Genomic DNA, 23,278 nt, shown 5'->3' with positions numbered 1-23,278 from the left:
TTGTGATGCAAAGGAGTGTGCCAGGCAAACAAAAAAGCTGTGTTTCATTTTACTCTTCGAGGGGAGATGTAACCTAAAAGGCCTTTTATGTCACTTTACCACTGCAAAAGGGGAAGTGAAATCTGGCAGCAGACTGCTTCCTGTCTTCTTGCAGGAAGGAAACAAACTGTAAACACACACAGGCCGACTTCAGTTTCTTTCCACTCAATCCAATCTATGCCCAGGCCTGGTTTAACCTCAGTGAAATAGTGTGATGTCACCCTCCCCGTCTCTGTTCTTAGCCCTGGGTTTCTGTTAGAATCATTTGAGAAGCTTTTTAAAAAATTCATTTGTTCAGGTTCTACCCCACACCCAATGTTCTGATTTATTTGGTGTGGGTGTGGTTTAGACATTAATTTTTTTAAGATTTATTTATTTATTTGAAAGAGTTACACAGAAAGAGAAGAGGCAGAGAGAGAGAGAGAGGAGAGGCAGAGAGAGGTCTTCCATCTGATGGTTCACTTCCTAGATGGCCGCAACAGTCAGAGCTGCGCCGATCCAAAGCCAGGAGCCAGGCGCTTCTTCTGGGTCTCCCATGTGGGTGCAGGGGCCCAAGGACCTGGGCCATCTTCTACTGCTTTCCCAGGCCATAGCAGAGAGCTGGATCGGAGGAGGAGCAGCCGGGTCTTGAACTGGTGCCCATATGGGATGCCGGCGCTTCAGGCCAGGGCTTTAACCTATGCACCGCAGCACTGGCCCCTAATATTTTTTTAAAAAGAGATCTGAAGTGATTCTGATAAGCAGACAGAAAAGCCATGAAGGCAAAAGGAGGAATATTTTCCTCCAAAACATTGGAGAACTTGAAATCAAGGCTCTTGGTTAAATCTGCTCACAGCCAGGGCTGGTCTGGCTCCAGGTGGTCTCGATGGCCTTCTGGGGCCTCTGAACGTTGCTGCTGCTTCTCGTCTTCTTCAGGCATTTCGGGGGTCTCCTTTCACACATTATTTTTTCTGATTGAAATTCTTCCCCATTTTTCAAGACAGCTCAGCTCTTACCTCCTCCACGCTGCCTTCCCTGATCACCCTCCTCGGGAAGATCTACAAGGAGCCGGCTCTGCACTGCCTGTGTCATCTCTTTGTTGCATTGAATGACTAAGCTTTGTTGGACTTTTCACCTGCTTGCTTCCCAGCTATCTGTGTTGTAAACTGCTAGCATTCATTTGTACCCTTCACAAATCCACTGCTTTGCACAGAGCAGGAAGCCACTGTTTGTTCCTTCCTGCCATCCTCACCACCACAAGGATGAGTCCGGCCTCCTCGCTTCAAGAATCTTGCCCTGGTCCTGACTGGCTTTTCTGCCACTGGACACCCTTGCTCTTTAAATCAGGTCAAGACACAGCCAATGGCTTATAAAATTGATCGTGTGTGTGTGTGTGTGCACGCGCGTGCACACTCCTTTGCTTATTTCTTTCCTTGTTTTATGATCCGCTCACTTTGTTTCCTTTCTTGCCCCTGTCTTTCCCATGCCCAGGACTTCGTGGTGGAATTCAGCCTCCTGGGTTCTGACTCCATGTGTGTTGTAAGATGTCAGGGGAAGACCAACCTTCTGTCCCTGTTCCTGTGGGGAAACATTTCCGCTCACCAGGCTTTAGCCCAGGGTCCTTTTTCTGTTAGTACCTGATCTGAGCTTCCCAGCATCCCCTCACAACCACACTCTACTCTGGTTTTTGTTGTTCTTGGTCGAAGTCCCACTCTTTTAAATAAATCTGTTTTGACCATATGGAAAACTTGTTGGTCCCTTGTGACCCATAGAACAAAATCTAAACAAAACTGTCCAGTCGGAGATGATGAAAGCGAAGCAGAACTTTGTGTGTCTCGCTCACACCGCGCATCCATGCTGGATGGCCACATTTGGCTGGCAGCCTGGTAGTAGCTGGTGGGTCCCCTTTTGGACAGCACAGACACAGAAGACGCTTTCCATCACTGCAGAGAGCGTTACCGGACAGCGCTCATCTGAACACCTTACACCAGCTCTCGCGGGCTTGTGTAATTTCATTGCTAGCCTCGTGTTGGGCTGCTTCTCATCTGCTCATTTTCTCAGTGTTCCTCCACCACGGCATGTTCTGTCACAGCCCCACACCTTCGAGCATGGTACTCCCTCTTCCTGAAGAGGGCTTCGATTTTTCTTCTCTGCAAAGGCTCGCTGGCCCTTTAAGATCCGGCTCCAGCATCACCCTTCTCACAAGGTTCCTCAGCTTTCCTAAACACCCTGTGTTGATTGTCCTTGCTCATTGAACCCAGGACGGTTGCCCTTACCAATGCATTTTGATATTATGTCCTGATAAATCTGATTATACCCTGGGAGAGGGCGGGGATCCTGTCTGATTGTTTTAGCAATGATTCGCTGAGATTGCTTGCCTGGTACCCTTCGGATATCAGTAGAGTGTATTTTAATTTCTGTAGCTGTTATTGATGTGTGCCGCATGTTTGAAAGAAGACTTGGTGCTTTGGGGAAATTCTTTCCATTCCTAGAAGGAAGCAAGGTTGGGGATCCATTTTTCTTGTAAGGAGGTCCGGCTGGACTTCTAAGGGTTGTGGTAGGAGGTGTGCACAAGGTCAGACCTGGTGGGAATGTAACTGTGCGCAGGAGTTGGCTTAGCGGTGCTCAGGAGCCAGTCTGACATGCAGTATTTAGCGTGTGTTAGGGAGAAAAAGAAAGGAGGAGCGATGGAGCCCATGGGAAGATAACTGGAGAAATTTATTTGAATATTTCCAAGGCAAGGCCAAAGCAACGATAGGGTAAAAGGGGAAGAGTTTTTAATTAATTTTGCAAAAATGTGCATATCTTTTCCTTCTGATATTTTGAAAAAAATTCTTTGAATTTAATTACCAGGAAGTAAATGGTCTTGTGCAATAAATTAGCACATCCTGTTTTTTCTGATTCCACTTCTCATCGCCTGCGTAGGGCTCATTTTCTTCTGAGAACTGCCTCGAGCCCTGAGGGTTTAGCGTCGGAGAGACCGTAGCTGATCTCTATCGCCTAGCTGCGGCCGCAAACCCCACAGTCAATCATCCCCGGCCACGCCCACGGATCAGACCACGCCCACTCCGGTGGCCCGCCCTCCCACCTTATCGCTCCGCCCCAGGTCCAGCAGCGGAAGATTCTGTTTGGTGAAGAAGTTGTTCTGGTCCCGCCCCCTGGAGCCGCGATAGGCTGAACCTGTGTGGGGCGGTGGTGGTTGGCTGCCCGGGGACGGGTCCCTGGTCGTGCCTGTCAGAGTGGCTGGCGGCAGTGGCGGCTCTCGGGGCTGGGTTGTCAGTCAGTGAGAGGAGGGGAAGATGGCTCGCCGGGACCCGCTCTGCTAGAAAGAAGAGGGGCAGGTGGTGCTGCCACTCGGGAGAAAGCGGAGCAGCCGCCGTCGCCGTCGCTGCGGGCGGTACGAGTGGAGGTTCTGCAGCAGGCGCTCCGGGAGCTGCCCTGGTGAGTCCGGCCGAGCGGCCCACGCCGCCCCTCAGGGCGTCCGGCCACCGATAACTTTTTTGTCAGGGAGGAGCCGCGGCGAGGCGGCGGCCGGGAGGGGACCGGGACTTTGTCCCCGGGGTGGCGGCTTCGTTGAAGGTAACGGCTCCCGCGCGAGGCTCTGCGGGTGGGCGCGAGGGGGCGCTGGGCGTCGGGGGCGTGAGGCCCGGCCGGGTGGGCAGCGCGGCCGACCCTTGCTCGCCCCGAAGTTGGGGTCAGCCCGCCGGCCGCCTGGGCAGCAGCGGAGTGCGCGCGGACTCGGGGCTCCCTCCTGGCGGGGAGCGGTCCAGCCTCCGGGCGTGAGCCGGGTGCCGCCGCCCCTCGGGAGGCAGGGTCGGCCCCGCCTCGGCCTCTGCAACCCCTCGGATCCTCGCTCTTCCCTCGGGCGAGGCCGCCGCGGTCCGGGCAGCCCTGGGGGCCACGATGGTCCGTGTCCACTCCCCCTGCGCTTGGAAAGCCGCCTCGGGCGCCGTGTCTGGTCGCGCGCAGGGCGGAGAGGTTGGGAAAGCAGTCGCCAGCCCTGCCCGGGTGGTTTCCCCGGAGGGCTCCTCTTCAGCCCTCGCCGCCTGCTTTCTGTCGGTTATCGCTCCTCCGAGGCTGATTTTGATTAGCATGCGGGAGAATCGTGGGGGCGGGGGCCGTGCGGGGGCTTGGCTGGAAGTCTGCACATTTAGGAGACCCCAAGTTTGCAGGCTTCAGCCCTCCGCCGTGCGCTTGTCTGCTTTGCAGCTCCGGAGTTGAGACACTGCTGCCCGGTGGCTTCTCGCCGCACAGGGCCACACGCCCAGCCCCAGCCAGCCTGCCGCTGTCCCCTGGCAGCCTCTGTGGATCTCAGAGACCCGACTGCAGGCGCTTTTTGCAAACTGTGTATCCTTGAGGGGGTCACACGGTAGTTTTTTGGGAGCTGGTAGGCCACGTCTGTGGCTCAGGTAAAGCGCTTTACAGTTCGAGGTTTTGAAATCCTCCTGGCATGAAGTCCTCAAGAGTGGCATAACCTTGAGTCCCTGGGGAGAGCGCTTGGAAGCTGCTTCTCCCAGGAGGGTGTTCCGCTGCTGACGGCCAAACTTCACCTCCTCTCTTTCTCAGCATTTTTTCTCACCTTTAGATGAATATATTTTAAGGTTTACAAGATGACTATTAGTCGGAAGCATCAAATTTTTGGAGTTCAAATAAAGGCAAGAAAGGAAAAAATTCGTTAACATCTGGTTGACCAATAATAGCTCCAAAGTTAGCTATTCAAATAATGGATGCCATCTCAACCATCACATATTTAGAAAGCACATCCTGGGTCTGGCTCACTTTATCCTGTTTGCTTTATTAAAATTATCACCGTAGAAGGATTACAAATACACTTTGGAACCAAGCAAATGGGAATTCTCTGTGTGAATAAAAACATACACATACAAAATTTGTCCTGGATTCCTGGGGTTCATGGGCTCTTGGACGTTCTGACCTGGGGTGGCTGGAGCCTCCTGATCAGGGACTGTGCTGTTTGGGAAGCGGCTAGGAAACCCACTGCTTTGTTTGCTGTTTGCTGAAGCCTCACTGTCACTATGACCTCTTCTGTTGGCCAAGGAAATGGAGTTATTTAACAAATTTTAAAAATCTGTGGGTCGGTGCTGTGGCATAGAGGGTTAAAGCCTTGGTCTGAAGCGCCGGTTCTAGTCCCGGCTGCTCCTCTTCCGATCCAGCTCTCTGCTATGGCCTGGGATAGCAGTAGAAGATGGCCCAAGTCCTTGGGCCTCTGCACCCACGTGGGAGACCCAGAAGAAGCTCCTGGCTCCTGGCTTTGGATTGGCACAGCTCCGGCTGTTGAGGCCATCTGGGGAGTGAACCAGCAGATGAAAGACCTCTCTCTGTCTTTACCTCTGTTAATTCTGTCTTTCGAATAAATAAAATAAATCTTTAAAAAAACCAAATTTTAAAAAATCTGAAAAAAAGAAAAGAAATACACTTGGTTATCAGCACTAACTACATGGGTGGATGAGAGCACCCAGGGAGATACTGGCCGGGTCAGCACACCTGCTATGTTCTCTCTCTTGGTGGTAGTTCTAGTTTATGAAATCTACCCTTGGTTACATTTTTATTTTAGAGTGGTACAGTTTAGACTATGAGTTTAAATATATTCTATATTCAAATGTTCTATTCAGCATCCTTTGAGTTGATATATAACTTATACCCAACTGTTTTATTCATCATCATTTTGCCTAATATTTTAGGGTGAATTCTAAGACATCTTTTTTTTAAAGATTTATTTATTGGAAAGTCAGAGTTACACAGAGAAAGAAGGAGAGGCACAGAGAGAGAGAGAGAGAGAAAGAGAGGTCTTCCATCCACTGGTTCTCTCTCCAATTGGCCACAACAGCCGGAGCTGCACCAATCCGAAGCCAGGAGCCACAAGCTTCCTCCTGGTCTCCCACGTGGGTACAGGTGCCCAAGGACTTGGGCTATCGGCTTTCCCAGACCATAGCAGAGAGCTGGATTGGAAGTGGAGCAGATGAGACTCGAACCGGTGCCCACATGTGATGCAGGCATGGCAGATGGCGGCTTCACCTGCTATGCCACAGTGCCAGCCCCCTTAGAACTCTTTTTTTTTTTTTTTTTTTTGACAGGCAGAATGGACAGTGAGAGACAGAGAGAAAGATCTTCCTTTTTTTTTTTGCCGTTGATTCACCCTCCAATGGGTGCTGTGGCCAGCACGCTGCGCTGATCCGAAGGCAGGAGCCAGGTGCTTCTCCTGGTCTCCCATGGGGTGCAGGGCTCAAGCACTTGGGCCATCCTCCACTGCACTCCCGGGCCACAGCAGAGAACTGGCCTGGAAGAGGGGCAACCGGGACAGAATCCGGCCCCAACCGGGACTAGAACCTGGTGTGCCGGTGCCGCAGGCGGAGGATTAGCCTATTGAGCCGCGGCACCAGCCTCCCCTTAGAACTCTTAAAACAATCTTAGTGTTCAAGACTTTTGGTGTATCAAATTTACATTTTATAAATAAACACAATTACATCAAATACAAATTTATTTTGTGCTGCCCTAGGCTGAGTAGTTACCAGGAGTACAGAAATGAAAGTCAAAGATTTTTGTCCTCCAGGAATTTACTGTCAGATAGATAAGATATTGGTAACATTATGGTAATACCATGTAGTGAGTGTGGTTAGGTATATGCCTGGTGGAGTAAGGGACCTTGGATGGTGGTGATGGTGTCGTAATTGACCTGGGTTAAAGGTGGAGTTTTACGGATGAGAGAATTTTGCCCAGCCTGGGAGGTTGAGTGAATGACTTCCCAGGAGGAGGATATAATGAATGAGAAGGCAGGCAGGAGGGAGAGACCAAGGCAATCAAGGACGTCACTGATGGCAACAAGCCAGTGTCAGTTGATGGAGGCAGTAACATTGACCTTGACGTGGCCTGGATGCAGGGGCTCCCAGGGAAGTGGTAGGCAATGAGGATAGTGAAGGCAACAGAGGCCAGGCCGGGGCATTGTGTCCTTAGCTGACGTGACTGAATTGAAGGTGGTAAATGAGAAGCCGCCTATTTCAGCGAGGTAGAATCTGATGGACCCTGGTCATCTGTGGGGAGAGAGAGAGAGAGGAACCAGGACTCTGAGGATTGGACTTGGCTCCATTGACTGGAAACGAGGAACACAGATGTGGAATGAGGATGAGAGATTCAATTTTGGCTTACTTTCTTTTTTTAAAAAAATAACTGAAAACATTTTAATTACCTAAGAATTATATATATTTATGTGGTACCATGTGATGTTTTGATACATGTATACATTATATAATGTGCAATCAGGGCAAACCTATCTTCTCAAACACTTAGCATTTCTTTATGATGAAAATACTCAAAATCCTTTTGTCTGGGTTTTTATTTTTTGAGGAATATATGGTATATTACCATATTGTCACCGTACTGTACAATAGAACACCTTAGTCCTATTTAACTATATATTTTGGATACATTTTTTAAAAAGAGAGAGAGAGAGATTGGGATCACCCATTTGCTGGTTCTCTTCTCAAGCACCCACAACAGTGGGGACTGGGCCAGGCTGAAGCCTAGAGCTGGGAATGCAGTCCAGGTCTCCCACATGGGTGGCAGGGATCCGAATGAGCTAGAACTGGGAGCAGAGCAGGACCTTGAACCTAGGCCCTGTGATATGGGATGCAGGTGTCTCAAGCAGCGTCTTGGACTGCTATGCCAGACACCCATCGTTATTTTGGGGTTTTTTTGAATTTGAGGAAGTGGAACATTCAGGTGAAAATGTAGACAGATGGCTGGATCTCAGAATGTGGAAATCAGGATTAGAGAGAAGATTGGGCGTTGAATTGAAGTTGTATTGATTTGGTTAAGTCAAAATGACTCAGGAAAAGCCTTTAGTGTGATAAAGGCGGCTGCCAGACGACACACTCTGGTAAGTAGCAGCAATAGGTAGAAGAACACCCTGAAAGAGTATTGGTTAGGAAGGTGGAGTGGCATCAGGGTAAATGCTAGGGGTGAAGGGATTTTCAAATGCGAGTGAACAGGTAAGCAGCTCTCAGTGCTGTAGAGAGGTGACGAGGAGAGGACCGTAGTGACCAGTGGCTTGGTCAAGAGTCCGTCAGGGACTTCAGCCAGTGCAGTTGTAACGGAGTGGTGGTTCAGAAACCAGACAAAGACGGATGGTGAGGAGGCAGAAAGTCTTCAGTGAGGCTTATCAAGAAAGCTGAAGCTCGGAAGCTGTTTGTCATCCTTTTCCCTGCAAGAATGACCAGGGCAGATACGGGGGCAACTTGCAGCCAGAAACCAGAGACTGATAAAAATAATGCATGAGGAGTCTCCCCGAAGGGTGGGGAGGGGCTCGTCAGGAGGGGAGACTGCTGCTCCTTGTCATTTAAGGGATCTCGGGGAGGAACAGTGTGACCGCTCAGAAACCTCACCCTGCGCCACACTGCCCTGCTTTCAGTCCCAGCGTCCTGCTGGTGGACACCCTGGGAGGCTGCAGGTGATGGCCCTAGTACGTGGGTCCCTGCCACCCATGTGAGAGACTCACATTGCATCCTGGGCTCCTTGCTATGGGCATGGCCCAGTCTCAGCTGATGCAGGCATTTTGGGAGTGAAACAGTGAATGGAAGATCTCTGTTTCTGCCTCTCAAAATTAAAATACAAACGAAGGGAGAGAACGGTAGCTACAAAGCAGGGATTGTCTGTCCTGGCTACACAGTTACAGTCATCTGAAGGAGCTTTTAAGGCTTTTGATTTCCAGGCCAACCCCCATACCAATTTTTGAGGTATGGATTGGACCCAGATATCAACAATTATTTCAGAAGTCCCAATGAAGTTTGAGTGGCATATGATAAATTAACCCATATACAATGTGAAAATCTGATGTTTGGCAAATGTTTGTACCTGTAACACCACCACCACCACAGTCAAAATCATGAACACACCCATCACTCCCCAGAAGTTTCCTCACACCCATGTGTAATCTTTCCTGCTCATCTCCAGGAAGCCACTATAGATTACTTTCTGTCACTATAGATTATGTGTATTGGCATTTTTTTTTTTTTTTTTGACAGGCAGAGTGGATAGTGAGAGAGAGAGACAGAGAGAAAGGTCTTCCTTTTGCCGTTGGTTCACCCTCCAATGGCTGCTGCGGCCGGCGCGCTGCGCTGATCCGAAGGCAGAGAAGGCAGAAGCCAGGTGCTTCTCCTGGTCTCCCATGGGGTGCAGAGCCCAAGCACTTGGGCCATCCTCCACTGCACTCTGGGGCCACAGCAGAGAGCTGGCCTGGAAGGGGGGCAACCGGGACAGAATCCGGCGCCCCAACCAGGACTAGAACCCGGTGTGCCGGTGCGGCTAGGTGGAGGATTAGCCTATTGAGCCGTGGCGCCGGCCGTGTATTGGCATTTAAAATATGACTTCCTAGGTAATTCCAGTATACAGGCATGGTTAAAAATCAGTGCGGAAGAATGTAGATTGAAAGAACGTCTGTTTACATGCATAAGGAAAGTGAGAGTAAGAGACAAGGAAGTTAGAGATTTGGGAGAGATGAGATAATTACTGTAATTAAGGGCTTGTGAAGATGGAAGTGGATTCAGAGCCTTGATCAGTAAGAAAGGAAAACAGTTCTGGAAGCAAGATCTCTAACAAAAGCCGTGGTGTTAAAAGTAGCATACTTCTTTGTTGTCTCCATAGTTGCCATGTAGAATCAAGATTGGTTCTGTGAAGTACCTCTGAAGTACTAAAAAAAAAAAAAAAAATCAGTAATGTCTTAATATTGTGAAAGCAGGCACCCCTCAGATAAACTACTTCTAGGGAGCCTGAGACCCCTGGCATCCCTGTGTAGTGCTTTGTCTTTTTTTCTGAAGGGGAGCAGTTGGAATAAACTGTTTGACCATTGCTTCTTGTTGAGAGCCAACTATTACCAGACTCCTTTTTGGCTCTGTTAGAGTTAGGCTGCATATCTGCACTGAGGAAAGAGAACATGGAACACTTGGGAATTTGTTTAAAGCATCTCTACTCAGAACTCTTTGCACACTTGCCCTTTGCTCACTCGCGCCTGATACATCACTGGAGGAGAAAATCATCCCTCTGCCTCCCAAGTGAGATGGAGAAGAGCTGTAGTTAAACATCGTCAGAAAGGTGAGACCTGTGCTCCCTCCACGACTTTCTTTTGGGTGTTAGTAAGCTGAGGTCCAGGGATCATTCTTCACCTCTCTCTCTGACCTTTGGTAGAGGGCTGGAATCAAAATAGCTAAAGTCCAAGTACTTTAACAAAGGCAGAGTGAAAACTTGTCTGGTTGTCTCTGAGAGTTCTGCAGATTTCTTTCATTGTGGTTAAAGAATCAAAATATGATCTGGACCTAGAGCGAGAAGGCCTCCCTAAGTTTGGCACAGCCTATAGGAGTGGGAATATAAGTGTTAGCATAATTTGGGATACTGTTGTTACTATAGCCACAGCAATATTCTAAACATTTTTTAAAAAGATTTATTTATTTGAAAGGTAGAGTTACAGGGAGAGAGAGAAAGACAGAGACAGAGATCTTCCATCTGCTAATTCGCTCCCCAAATAGCTGCCAATAGCCAGGGCTGGAGCAGGCAGAAGCCGGGAGCCAGGAGCTCCATCCATGTCTCCCATGTGGGTAGCAGAGGCCCTAGTGCTTGGGCCATCTGCTGCTTTCCTAGGTGCATTAAGAGAGCTGGATTAGAGGTGGAACAGCAGGACCTGGAAATGGCAACTATATGGGATTTGATGTCACAGGTGGCAGCTTAACCCACTGTATCACAGTCCTGGACCATTGTATTTTTTTTTAATATTTATTTATTTGAAAGGCAAAAGAGAGAGGTCTTCCATCCACTGGTTCATTCCCCAAATGGCCACAACAACTGGAGCTGTACCGATCCAAAGCCAGGAGCCAGGAGCTTCTTCCAGGTCTCCCAGGCAGGTACAGGGGCCCAAGGACTTGGGCCATCTTCTACTGCTTTCCCAGGCCATAGCAGAGAGCTGGATTGAAAGTGGAGCAGCCAGGACTTGAACTGGTGCCCATATGGGATGCTGGCATTGCAGGCAGTGGCTTTTACCTGCAATGCCACAATGACAGCCCCCCTTGTATTTTCTTGATTACTAGTGTAATGCGTGATCATTGTAGGAAATCTGGAAAATTCAGGAAAGCATAAATAATAAATAAATAACATAATGCCTCCATTCAGAAATATTTATTGCTAACATTTTGATGGATTCCTTATAGGTCCTTTTAAATGAGTATTTAGTTATTTCTTTAACACAAAGAAACCATACTGGTATTTTTCTTTTGTAAATTTTGGTAAGAGCCATTTTTCATTAGCTTATTTTCACTTACTAGGAGATGAATGCTTACCTGAGTCAATAAAATACTATTCTTTATAGCATCACATCATTTGGATGTGTGTCTCCTATTCTAGTATGTAGATTTACCTTAGTTTATTTAGCCACCATTTCAACAGTTGAAAATTTAGCTTTTTCCTGTAATTTTGAATGAGAAGATAGCAGTTAACTTCTTGACAGATCAATCACTGCCCATATCTTGTGTTCTTTGTATAGATTCTGAAGTCTAAGGTATACATAGGTTAATGATTTAATAAAAATCAATATGTAATAAATATATTAACCAATGTCTTCCTGAAAGGTTTATTTAATATTAATATTTTTAAAAAGAGAGAGTTGGTAGAGTGGGAGAGGATCTTCCATCTGCTGGTTCACTGCCCATATAGCTGGAACGGCAATGGCTGTGGCTGGGCCAGGCTAAAACCAGGAGCCAAAAGCTTCATCTGCCTCCTTAGTGTGGGTTCAGGGACCCAAGCACTTGGGCCATCCTCCACTACTTTCCCAGGCACATTAGTAGGGAGCTGGATTGGAAGTGGAGCAGCTGGGACTCGAACTGGTGCCCAAAATGGAATACCAGCATCATAAGTGGCGGCTTAACTTGCTATGATATTATACAGCACTGGCCCTGTAATTAATATTACTTTTGATAAGCTGTGCTTGAGAGTGCCTGTACTCTCCCTGTTCCGCATTAGCCACTGAAAGATTGTTGTTTCGACATGGAAAGTTGTATCTTCTGTAAATGTTTTTCACAGGATTAGTGACGTTAAATATTCATATCCCTCTTGTTTATTTATTAGTGGCCTTTGTCAATTATGATATGGATTTTTAAAAGCTGAGTCATGGGAGCTCTTTGTTTATACAATCTATTGGGGCTTTGTCAAATTATAATGCACGTATTTTCCTCAGTTTGTCCCTCACATCTTAATTTGTTTTTGGTATGGACTTTTTAACATTTTTAATGTGATTAAATCAGTCACATTTTTCTTTTTATGGTATCTGTCTACTTAGAAAGGCCTTCTCACATTCCAAATTATGTAACTGCTCACCTCTATTTTCTTATATTAATTTCATAGTTTTAAAAAACACATATCCTTTAGTCTATTTGTAATGTATTTTACATTACATTTTATATTATTTTATAATGAATTTTAATATAAAGTGATAAGACAATTATTTGAATGCTTTTTTTAGAAGAACAATCTTTTTCTAGAGGTTTTGAATACCAGATCATATGTAATCATGATCTCTGCTACATCTGTTTCCATCTGTTGAGGTGGACATATGATTATTCTTAGGTGTCCTGTTCTGTTTCATTGACTTTTTATTTTTGCTCCAGTGATTCCAAACTGTCCCTATCATTGTAACTTTTTGATACAACATCCTATATGGCATGTGAATTCTTATCATCTTTTTTTTGGGGGGGAGGACAGATAGTGAGAGAGACAGAGAGAAAGGTCTTCCTTCCGTTGGTTCACCCCCCAATGGCCGCTACAGCCTGTGCTGTGCCGTTCCGAAGCCAGGAGCCAGGTGCTTCCTCCTGGTCCCCCATGTGGGTGTGGAGGCCCAAGCACTTGGGCCATCCTCCACTGTCCTCCCGGGCCACAGCAGAGAGCTGGACTGGAAGAGGACCAGGACTAGAACCTGGTGCTCAAATGGGATGCTTGTGCCGCAGGCAGAGGATTAACCAAGTGAGCCACGGTGCTGGCCCCTCTTATCTTTTTCAAAGCATTTCTTCTATATTTTTCAGATTATCTTTAATGTAATTTATTAATATCCCAAAGAGATTCACTGGAAAATATGTATTAACTTTCTACAGATAGTTGTGCTGTCTCTGCATTATTATCATCATTTCTTCAAGTTATCCTTTTTTTAAACTTTTATTTAATAAATATAAATTTCCAAAGTACAGCTTTTGGATTACAGTGGCTTTTTCCCCCCAATAACGTCCTTCCCACCCGCAACCCTCCCCTCTCCTGCTCCCTCTCCCATTTCATTCACATCAAAATTCATTTTCAATTATATTCATATACAGAAGATCAATTTAGTATATATTAAGTAAAGATTTCAACAGTTTGCACCCACACAGAAACACAAAGTATAAAATACTGTTGGAGGACTAGTTATAGCATTAATTCACATTGTACAACACATTAAGGACAGAGATCCTACATGAGGAATAAGTGCACAGTGACTCCTGTTGTTGACTTAACAAATTGACACTCTTGTTTATGGTGTCAGTAATCACCCGAGGCTCTGTCATGAGCTGCCAAGGCTATGGAAGCCTTTTGAGTTTGCCGACTCTGATCTTATTTCGACAAGGTCATAGTCAAAGTGGAAGTTCTCTCCTCCCTTCAGAGAAAGTTTATCCTTTGTAATGCAAATATGTAGTTTTGAGTTTTCTTCAAGTGGGTTCTGACCATATATAAAGTGTTAGTTTTGGTATTTTAAAATGTGTTTATCCTATTTTTAATGGAATCTTTTTTCATTACGTTATAAAGAAGATTATATCTATCCAGTGAAACAGAAAAGTTGGTGATTTTCCTATGCTATTTTCTATCAACCATCTTAAGAAACTCTTAATTCTAATAGTTTTTATTGAATTTCATAATAATTCAGTTTAGCATTTATAAACAATGATAATGTTTTCATCTTGCCAACATTTAATCCTTATTTCTTTTTCTTATTACATGCATCAGAACTTCTAGAATAATGTTCAATTGTGGTAGTGGACAGTAAGCATCCTTGTCTCATTTCTGAGTTGAATGAGAATCTGTTATGGTTTCATGGTTTGTAGTCACAATTTTTATCACGTTAAGGAAATAGTTTTATATTTTGAAACTGAGATAAATATAAATCTGTTCATATGCCCTCTTGTTAAAAATAAAAATATTTATTTATTTGAAGGACAGAGTATAGAGAATAATTAATCCCTCTTTTGGAAGGTTTGAAATAGCTTATCTGTAAAAATGTCTAGATTGGGCTGGCATTATAGTGTAGTGGGTAAAGCTGCCACCTGCAGTGCCTGCAGTGGGTACCTGGTTGAATCCTGGCTATTCTACTTCTGATCCAGCTCTCTGCTATGGCCTGGGAAAGTAGTGGAAGATGGCCCAAGTGCTTGGGCTCTTGCACCCGCATGGGAGACTCAGAAGAAGCTCCTGGCTTCAGATAGGCACAGCTCCAGCTGTTGCAGCCATCTAGGGAATGAACCAGCAGATGGAAGATCTCTCTCTTTCTCTCTCTGTCTGTCTCTGTCTCTCTGTTACTCTGCCTTTCAAATAAATGAATAAATATTTAAAAAAATTAAAAAGTCTAGATCTTTTTAAACTGAATGCAATTTACTGAGATCTTAATATGTGCTGAAGTAGTTTCCAAATATTTTGCATAATTAATTTCATTTCCTACCTGTACAACTCTATGAGATAAGGATTATTATTTGTGTTCTACAAGTAAACAGACTCAGAGGTTGAGATGCCTGCTCAAAATCAACATCTAGTTAGAGGTGGAGTACAGAGTTTAAAGTCAATTCTTGCCTGGTGCTACAACACATGTTTCTAAATCAGTACCCTAATATTTACTTGATTAGGACTCTTCTGTCACGGTTAACGAGTAGCAAGTTCAATCAAATGACTTGATTTAAACCAAGTTAAACCAAAGAGCCATCTTACTATTTTTCCTCTTTGCTCAGTTTCAATTTTTGGTAACCCTTGTGTGATGTTACTGGTCTTTTCTGTGTTGGTATCCTATCTTTTGCTATTTTTATAAATACAGCCCAATATAGTTGTGATAGGTGATCCCAGAGTGTTATGGGGGATAGGATGATGGGAATTTAAAGTATTATCTGTATATTTTATATATTCATATTTTAATCTGTTGAGTGTTCAAGATCAGTTTGTGTTCTTGAGTCTATTTCATACCCTGTAAAGAATGTGACCTTATGGTACCACATATAAGAGATCAAGGAGTGTTGGAAATCCCGGTACTTTTCCATTCTAGTTTAAATATTTGTCATTGTGGAGCCTTCCATAAGGGTAGCCTTTGGTAGTAAATGCTAAGTGATGTTTGTTTGGTGTGTATTTTCTTGAACAAAGAGTCTTTTCATTAGATGAGGCACGCAAGTTGCTTTCCCATATAAACGAATAAGGATTCATTGAGTCATTTGCTCTCAGTGAAACATTGTTTCTGAGTTCTTAATCTGTACTATGAATATTATTTTAGATTTCAGTTATTGGAAGATTTACATTTATTCTTTTATTGAGTGCTGTATAGGCTTGGAAATTTAGGAGAATAATGTAAGCCTTAAAAATGCTTAGATTAGGTGAGCAACTGTGAACTTTACTGTTATCTCTTTTGAACTCTCTTGTGTTTTTTGTCAATTTGTCAATTAACACTTAATGAATCCTCTTAAAGTATTGGTTCTAACTGGCACATGCAGTCTGCACTCCCCACATCCTTCCTGTAGGGGCATAAAAAGTTGCCAGCAGACCTCTTTAAGTCCATGGAAAAATGGAATTAAAAAACAAGTTTATTTTGTGCAAAAAAAGTTTTGAAATTCATGCAAATGAAGGGGGTCTACAAAAAGCTCATGGAAAATGCACCTTATGAGAAAGCTACACTTGGATTTCACAAGCATTTTTGGACCAAAACAAACTTATCTTTTAATTCCAGTTTTCTGCCAGCTATTTGAGGTCCCTTTGTATATGCTCTGTGGGTCTCAATTTCAAGGTTCCTGCTGAGTTGTTAGAGTGATGACATGGCCCCCACGGCAGTGCACACTTTAGTAGCTGAGAAGAAAGAGACTGTTGTGGGAAATTGTGAACTTTGAGTGGGTTCTGTAAAAGGGAATGGAGAGGAAGGAAGACGTCTTAGAGACGCCAGGGTGGGGGTTGTGGGGCGGGGAAGCATCAATTGGTAGGAATGGCAGGAATGTGTAAAGGGAATAAGCTATTGGAGGATGGTTCCATGGATGATAGAACAGGAATAGCAGAGGCAATGAGGTCAAGAAACAGTTTCAGAAGGGAGGACATTTGCCATAGGGTTAAAAGAAAGAGCCAAGGGGCTGGCGCTGTGGTATAGTAGTGGGTGCTGATTCGAGTCCCAGCTACTCCACTTCTGATCCAGCTCTTTGCTGATGGCCTGGGAAAGCAGTAGAAGATAGCACAAGTGTTTGCACCCACGTGGGAGACCTGGAAGAAGCTTCTGGCTCTGGATCAACCCAGCTCTAGCTGTTGTGGCCATTTGGGGAATGAACCAATGGATGGAAGACCTCTCCCTCTGTCTCTCCTTTTCTGTCTGTAACTCTGCCTCTCAAGTAGATAAATAAATATTTTTTTAAAATCTTTTTTTTACAAATATTTATTTATTTGAGAGGTAAAGTTATAGATAGTGAGAAGGAGAGGCAGAGAGAGCGGTCTTTCAACTGCTGTTTTACTCCCCAAGTGGCCGCAATGGCCAGAGCTGGGCCAATCTGAAGCCAGGGGCCAGGAGCTTCTTCCTGGTCTCCCACGTAGATGCAGGGGCCCAAGCACTTGGACCATCTTCTACTGCTTTCCCAGGCCATAGCAGAGAGCTGGATTGGAAGAGGAGTAACTGGGACTAGAACTGGTGCCCACATGGGATGCTAACTCTGCAGGTAGAGGATTAACCTACTGTACCACAGCACCAGCCCCAATAAATAAATCTTAAAAAAAATAGCCAATTCATGAAGTCAACATGAAGTCAAGGAGAGTGTATGAAGAGGCATGGATTTATCCTGAGAAGGAGGCTGAGGAATAAACTGATGGTGAGCACGTGGAGGCAGGGGCGGTAGACAGACATCTCAATCAGGAGGGCCATCAGCGAAGAACAGGGAAGAATGGACATCCCTGCGGGCATTAGTCTGAGGAAGCAGTCCCCCTGCCCCCACCTCCTTCATGCTGTGAGATTCTCAAACGCAATCTCAAGTGAGATGGAGGTATCTTACTGAGCACCTACTGCATGCCACTGCTTTGTGATTTTTTTTTTTAATTCCCTAAACCTTTCCTGTAGGGTGGGTGCTATCGCCTATCCTTCACAGTTGGGGAAATAAGGACTTGGAAATTTAAGTGGCTTGCTTGCTGGAAGGTGTCGTGTGATTTTTGGGTTCCAAAGTCAGCCTTCTTTTCATTGTGCCCTGTTGCCTCCTCTGTGCTGAGCCGTGTTAGCACATTCTGGAGGTCGTAAGAGGAATAGAATATAAGGTATGATTGCTGCTCTTACAGAAAGGAGTGCATGAGGACTTTTACTTGTCCTTGCTCTAATTTGTGTTTACTTTTAAATGTTTTACTCTCTTTCTATGTCACTCTGCCTTTCAAACTGATGAAAATAAATAAAAATTAAACATTTTTTAAAAGGGGCGGACATTGTGGCACAGCAGGTTTGTTGCCTGTGACGCCTGCATCCCACATCTGAGTGCACGTTCAAGTCCCAGTACTGTTTTTCTGCTAATTAGCTTCCTGCTAATGAATCCTGAGGGGCAGAAGATGGGATAGTTTAAGTTCCTGGGCCATGGATGGAGTTCTGGGCTCCTGGCTTTGGCCTGACTCAGCCCTGGCTGTTCCAGGAATTTGGGGAGTGAATCAGCAGATGGAAGAAATCTCTCTATTTCTCCCTGTCACTCTGCTTTTCAAACTGATGGAAATAAATAAAAAATAAGAATTTAAAATATTGTATAAGAGGAATCATATTAATCAGCTTTATCTATTAATATCTGATTTTTCGCAGATGATGCTATTTTTAGGAGATGAGATGTTCCTTTTCCCCATGGTAATGACAGGTTGAGGGGAAGGGAAGCATAGGCCAAGAAGGAGCATGGCTGGCATTGTTGTGGCGTAGTGGTGAAACCGCCACCTGTCATGCTAGCATCCCATAGGGGAGCACTGGTTCCTGTCTCAGTTGTGCCACTTCTGATCCTGCTCCTAATGCTGATGGCCTGGGAAAAGCAACAGAAGATGACTCAAGTGTTTGGGCCCCTGCCACCCACGTGGAAGACCCTCATGAAGCTCCTGGCTCTTGACTTTGGCCTGGTCCAGACTGGCTGTTGGCAGGTATCTGGGGAGTGAACCAGTAGATGGAACATCTCTCTCTCTCTCTCTCTCTCTCTCTCTCTCTCTCTTTCTTTCTCTCTGTAACTCTGACTTTTGAATAAATAAATCTTTAAAAAAAAGAAGAAAAAGAACTTCAAATGTGTATGCAAGTTCAGGTAGCTCCTCAGAAAGGCCAGCCTCTTCATGGAAGCTGTGTTGAATGGGTCACGAGATGGTAATCAGCACTCACTCACCAGGTCACTAGACAATACAGCCACAAAGAGGTTATTATAACATAATGTGGTTTATTGAATTTGGATTTCATCAATCACGAATTGGCTAAAGGGCCGAAGCAGATGTTTGGTTTTCTGTAATAAACTCTTTCTTCAAAAACAATGCATAATTGAAAAGAAATGCTTAAAATACTTAAGGGATTAAGCATTCTGATAGGATTTTGAAGTACTGTGGGAGGCAGCAAGATGGAAAAAAAATTTTTTTGTGAAGATTTATTTATTTTATTTGAAAGACAGAGAGAGAGAAAGAGAGAGAGAGGGAGACAGAGAAAGGGAGATAGCGAGAGACCTTCCACCTGCTGGTTCACTTCCCAGATGACCAAAAATGGCTGAACTGGGCCAGACTGAAGCCAGGAGCTTCTCCCAGGTCTCCCAGGTGAGTACAGGGGCCCAGATACCTGGGCCTTCTTCAGGGAGCTGGATGGGAAGTGGAACAGCAGTGAATCGAACCAGCACCCATATGGGATGCTAGCCTTGTAGGCGGCAGCCTAACCTGCTACACCACAGCGCCAGCACCAAGATGGAAGTTTTTGCTCTGCTAATTTTAGTCCCATAATCAGCTACAAAGCAATTCTAGGTTACATTCTGTTACACTGGTGTAAGAAAATATTATTGAAAACTGTATTTTAAAAATAATTTTATAATTCAGCCTCTGCTAAAACCAGCCAGCTGTCTGCTAACCCAGTTAATGTGAACCAACAAGGACATACTGAACTACTTATTTCTGTTGGGGTTCATATATATATATATATATATATATATATATATATATATATATTAAACCAAGAAAAACAACTCAGTAAGATCTACTGAAATTCTGATTGGAAGGAATCAAAGAGAATTTTATACAGTCAAAATCTGTTGCTTTTATTATTATGATGGCCCTGTTAGTACACATTCCTAACATTAACTGTGTTTATTTGCATTTTCTCATTGCACCTCTCTCTTTGCCCTGCAGTTTTTATTGAACATCTGAGCTTCTATTGGCAGACTTCGTTAATGGTTGAGTCTCGTTCCAGCTTATTAAAGGGCAGTGACTCACCCTGAGACGTCAGCCCACAAGTTAATTGGAATTTGGTTCTCCTGACATTTCTCTCTTCCTTTGTCCCCAACACTGCAGCAGGGAAAACTGCCACTTAGCATACAAAAAGCTTTAAGGATTTAAGTAGAGCTGTGCTTTAGAAAGTGTATTTCTGTATGCCATTGTATCTGGGAAAAAGAGTGGAAAGGGATGATTGCGGCAGGGATAATGTTTACAGTGGGTTTTCTTGTACATCCTTCCTCATTTTTTCCCCATAGCACTTATTTTTATTATTTTATTTTCTTGCTTCTACCCTGATTCACCTTGATTTCAACAGAGATTAAGGGATTCTTCTTTTGGCTGTGTTGTAAGTTTACTTGTCTCCCATAGTAGACCGAATCCCTAAGTTAGCTATTCTACAATATTCACTTTTGTAAATCTAGCATCTAGGACAAATAGACATTTAACAGTTTATTAATGAGTGGATGATATTTAAGTACCTTTAGTATAAGAAAATATTGTGGTCAGTGTTGTGGTACAACAGGTTAAGCTGCTGCCTGCGATGCTGGCATCATATATGGGTCCCAATTTGATTCCTGGCTGCTCCACTTCCCATCCAGCTCCCTGCTGATGCACCTGAGAAAGCAGTGGAAGATGGCCCAAGTACTTGGGCCCCATCACCTATATGGGAGATTCAAATGGAGTTCCAGGATACCAGCTTTGGCCTGGCCCAGCTCTGCCCTTGTGGCCATTTGGAGAGTGAACCAGTACATGGAAGATTCTTTGTCTCTCTCTTTCTCTAACTCTGCCTTTCAAACAAATAAATTAATGTTTTGAAAAGGAAATGGTTAATTGCTGGATCCTAGTTTAATGCAGCTTTGGTGATGTTAAAGGGTGAATTGTGTCCCCTGCAAAATGCATATGTTGAAGTCCTAAACCCTAGCACCTCAGGATATAACTGTATTTGGAAATGGGATCTTTCAGAAGTAATTAAGATGAGGTCATTAGGGTGGGCCCTAATCCTGCATGGTTGATGTCCTTGTAAGAACAGGAAAATTTGGACAAGACTCTTCAGAAGCAAGACAACGTGAAGATAGGGAGGCAATGGTTATGTACAAGCCAAGCAGAAAGGCCTGGAACAGATCCTTCTCTCATTGCTCTCATAAGGAACCAACCCCACTGACCTCTTGACCTCTTGACCTTGAGCCTAGAGAGCTGTGAGAAAGTGCATGTCTGTTGTTGAAGCCGGCTATGTGGGGATGCTTAGTTACAGCAGCCCTCGCAGATTAATTAATTAATACCCAGGGCTTGTGTGCTGGGATACAGGGGAGTCTCAAACACCCTTAATCTGCCTATTCTCCAGGAACAGTTTGCCAAGCCCAGTGCCAAAACCTTCAGACATAGGAGAGAGAAATTTGGATAGCGTACTGGAGAAAGTAATAACCAGTCGCCTCCTCCCCGGTTTTCCCCCAGTACAGCCAATGGTGAGCAGCTGGCTAATTCTTTAGCTCAACTGAATTTGTTTGGTTTGGCAAGAAGAGAGTGTTTATGGGGTGTTTGTGTTCTTAAGTGTTCAAGAGCCTCTGCCAACAGACCTGGTTGCTTTTTCAAAGTAAGAACTGGGAGAGGAAGACTGAATAAAATACTTTTTAGTATGATGTTAATTTGAGCTAATTGCTTGTGCAAGATATTAACCACATTATTTAGCCAGTGTTGCAACCGACGGGGCAAGTCAGTGTATTTTGGCTCAAGCCCATAGCTTTCATAGTTGTCATACCCTCTGCTTATCAGCCAATCAATACTGAATTGCTGTAGCTGTTTTCAGCATTTTTTCATTATACGCTTTAACTGCTTTAACCATAAACTAATAGGAAGGTGGGTCGGAAGCAGAGCAGCAGGACTTGAACCAGCATTCCTATATGGGGCACCTGCATGGCAAATGAGGGCTTAACCCACTGCACCACCAGGCCAGCCCCAATAAATGAATCTTTCTTAAAAAATTATGTTCATCATAAAGCAGAGCAAAACCAATGAAGAAACTCCAACTTGTAGGAAGTCAAGATTTGGTTCTGATTTTGGCATTTAAATGTCAGGCACACCCTTGTATGTAGGCACTGGAGTAAATACCAGTGATCCATTTTTTCATCCTTTTTGTTTTCATTCATTTCAAAAGAAAAAAACCAAGAATTTCTTCAGAATTTCTGGCAGAGCATGGGTCTAACCATGAATGGGAGAGTTTCTCTTGAGTACCCTAGTATGTTCTTTCTATAACCCCATAGTTCTCAATTTGACTGCCAACAGCAGATATATATTACATATATTCAACCAAAGTAAAATAATCATGTCTGTTTGAATGCTGAAGTAGTTAGGAGGATCTAACTGTGTGCTACTGAGTCAAGTTATTAAAGAAACCTGCAAAATGTGAAACTGCCACTCTTCTCACCAATTTTTTATTTAGGAAATTTTTAAATCAAAATATGTTATGCTGACGTGTAATAGAGAATAAAGTTGCATCTTTAAAAATTTGAAGTATGATAAATATCAGTAAATATAACCATCATAAGCTCAATAACTTTTAATGAGTTTTGGGAACTGCTGATTATATAGTATATGCATAAAAAAGTAACATGCAGTTAACAGCGTTTAGTTTTGAAGAGTGGGAAAGCAGTAATGAGAAGGGTGAACATTTTTTTAATTATGTGGAAAAAGTGTAGCAATTAAAAAGTCTCCAATAAAGAAAAATATTAGCAGAAATGGGAGATCAATGTTCTACCAAAGTGTTCATTTTTTAAAAATTTCTTTTTTGATGGAAATTTTGTAATTGCATAATAAAGCAGAACCTTTCTTGTAACCTCCACATTGCTGGTTTTGTGTATTTCTCATAATTCTATCACAGTTCCAACACTTGTGATTGTTCCTCTGGAAAATGCAGGGTGGACCTTGTTTCATTTTTCTCCTCCATTCTCCTCTCTTCCTTTGCCACGTGGACTTTAGGATCCTTAAAGACCCAGGACATACGTTCCTATTCTTTTGCCAATACTACAAAGTAATAGAAACACTTTGCATTTTACAGAGCAGGCACTCAAGGGCTTGTTGAATTATTGATAATGCATCTGAATATATAGCAATAGTGCTTTTGCAAGTCTTGTTTTCTTTCCTTGTTTCCACCCTGGCCTTGCCCAGCCTACAGTCTGAATAAGTTACCAGTTTTAGGTCATGGGCTAGTGACTGTAAAAGAAATGTTGTTCAATTATACAGTAGCCAAGCCAGTGAATAATGTTGAGATGACTTTTATTGTTTAAAATTTTTACACTGATCTCTTAAAATCTGTCAACATAAAAAAACTTTACAATCTGTGTTTTAGTTATTAGGGCTCGGTGGACTTTGATTTGTACTCACCATTCACAGTAATCAAGTCAATGAATGTTATTGAGATAATTTTTATAGTTTAAAAAGTTTACACCAATCTCAAAATCAGTATAAACTTTGCAGTTTGTGTGTTAGTTATCAAGGCTTCATGGACTTTGATTTTCTGAGGTAATACCTGAATGATTTAATATATACTATAATTACACTTAGAAAA

General features: G+C 44.0%; 1 protein-coding gene across 7 annotated transcripts in view; it reads left to right on the top strand.

Moving 5' to 3' along the window:
* Window positions 1–3,320: 3,320 nt before the first annotated feature.
* The window catches only part of HYCC1 (hyccin PI4KA lipid kinase complex subunit 1), a 117,274-nt gene continuing 97,316 nt past the window's right edge, over window positions 3,321–23,278 (top strand). For 6 of the 7 annotated variants that reach the window (XR_007922101.2, XM_070059649.1, XM_051852811.2 and 3 more), the window contains exon 1: window positions 3,321–3,459. The gene's annotated coding sequence lies outside the window, so the exon portion shown is untranslated. Of the gene's footprint in view, window positions 3,460–18,916; window positions 19,051–23,278 lie in introns of those variants that run through there. The other variant, XM_070059648.1, reaches the window with a different exon arrangement.

This window comes from Oryctolagus cuniculus, chromosome 16 (assembly GCF_964237555.1).
Source record: "Oryctolagus cuniculus chromosome 16, mOryCun1.1, whole genome shotgun sequence".
Classification (NCBI taxonomy): Eukaryota; Metazoa; Chordata; class Mammalia; order Lagomorpha; family Leporidae; genus Oryctolagus; species Oryctolagus cuniculus.
The sequence above is the reverse complement of the archived record's forward strand: the minus strand, read 5'-3'. Positions and strand labels throughout refer to the sequence as shown.